This window comes from Seriola lalandi, unplaced genomic scaffold (assembly GCF_002814215.2).
Source record: "Seriola lalandi dorsalis isolate HSWRI2012SDOR001 ecotype SW California unplaced genomic scaffold, Sedor1 jcf7180002054481, whole genome shotgun sequence".
In the NCBI taxonomy this organism is placed as follows: Eukaryota; Metazoa; Chordata; class Actinopteri; order Carangiformes; family Carangidae; genus Seriola; species Seriola lalandi.
The window spans coordinates 221,077-223,319 of record NW_019525034.1 but is presented as its reverse complement, the minus strand read 5'-3'; positions in this window follow the sequence as shown (position 1 = coordinate 223,319).

The window sequence follows — 2,243 nt, the reverse complement described above, 5'->3', positions numbered from 1 at the left end:
TGACTATACTATGACATTTTTTTAAGTTTTTATGCCTTATTATACTTTGACATTTTTATCAATTTTAATGCGTTACTACACTATGATTTTTTTTTGCCTTAGTATACTACAAAGTTTTTATGACGTTTTTATGCCTTACTATACTATGACGTTTTTTAAAACTTTTTATGCTTCACTATACTATGTTTTAATGTCTTGCTATACTATGTCTTTTTGTGACTTTTTATGCCTTATTATACTATGACGTGTTTTAATCTTTTTATGCCTTACTATACTATGAGATTTTTATCAATTTTAATGCCTTACTACACTATGACTTTTTTATGCCTTAGTATACTACAAAGTTTTTATGACTTTTTATTCCTTACTATACCATGACGTTTTTTTCACTTTTTATTCCTTACTATACTATGTCGTTTTCATACTTCACTATACTATGACGTTTCTATGACTTTTTATAGCTTACTATACTATGAAGTTTTTTTTCACTTTTTATGCTTCACTATACTTTAATGTTTTTTTCATTTTTTATGCCTTACTATACTTTGACTTTTTTTTAAATGTTTATGCCTGACTATACTATGACATTTTTTTGACTTTTTATGCCTTACTATACTATGACGTGTTTTAATTTTTCTATGCCTTACTATACTATGACATTTTTATCAATTTTAATGCCTTGCTACACTATGACTTTTTTATGCCTTAGTATACTACAAAGTTTTTATGACTTTTTATGCCTTACTATACTATGACGTTTTTTTCACTTTTTATTCCTTACGATACTATGACGTTTTCATACTTCACTATACTATGAAGTTTTTTTCACTTTTTATGCTTCACTATACTTTAATGTTTTTTTCATTTTTTATGCCTGACTATACTATGACATTTTTTTGAGTTTTTATGCCTTATTATACTATGACGTTATCAGTTTTTATGCCTTATTATACTATGACATTTTTATTAATTTTAATGCCTTACTACACTATGACTTTTTTATGCCTTAGTATACTACAAAGTTTTTATGACTTTTTATGCCTTACTATACTATGATGTTTTTTAAAACTTTTTATGCATCACTATACTATGTTTTTATGTCTTGCTATAGTATGTCTTTTTGTGACGTTTTTATGCCTTATTATACTATGACATTTTTATGCCTCACTATACTATGACGTTTTTTTCACTTTTTATTCCTTACTATACTATGTCGTTTTCATACTTCACTATTCTATGACGTTTTTATGACTTTTTATAGCTTACTATACTATGAAGTTTTTTTCACTTTTTATGCTTCACTATACTTTAATGTTTTTTTCATTTTTTATGCCTTACTATACTTTGAGTTTTTTTAAAATGTTTATGCCTGAATATACTATGACATTTTTTTGAGTTTTTATTCCATATTATACTATGACGTTATCAGTTTTTATGTCTTATTATATCATGATGTTTTGATCACTTTTTATGCCTTACTATACTATGACGTGTTTTAATTTTTCTATGCCTTACTATACTATGACATTTTTATCAATTTTAATGCCTTGCTACACTATGACTTTTTTATGCCTTAGTATACTACAAAGTTTTTATGACTTTTTATGCCTTATTATACTATGATGTTTTTTAAAACTTTTTATGCATCACTATACTATGTCGTTTTCATACTTCACTATACTATGACGTTTTTATGACTTTTTATAGCTTACTATACTATGAAGTTTTTTTCACTTTTTATGCTTCACTATACTTTAATGTTTTTTTCATTTTTTATGCCTTACTATACTTTGAATTTTTTTCAAATGTTTATGCCTGACTATACTATGACATTTTTTTGAGTTTTTATGCCTTATTATACTATGACGTTATCAGTTTTTATGCCTTATTATACTATGACATTTTTATCAATTTTAATGCGTTACTACACTATGACTTTTTTATGCCTTAGTATACTACAAAGTTTTTATGACGTTTTTATGCCTTACTATACTATGACGTGTTTAATAACTTTTTATGCATCACTTGTTTTTATGTCTTGCTATAGTATATCTTTTTGTGACTTTTTATGCCTGACTATACTATGACGTTTTTTTCACTTTTTATTCCTTACTATACTATGTCGTTTTCATACTTCACTATACTATGACGTTTTTATGACTTTTTATAGCTTACTATACTATGAAGTTTTTTTCACTTTTTATGCTTCACTATACTTTAATGTTTTTTTCATTTTTTATGCC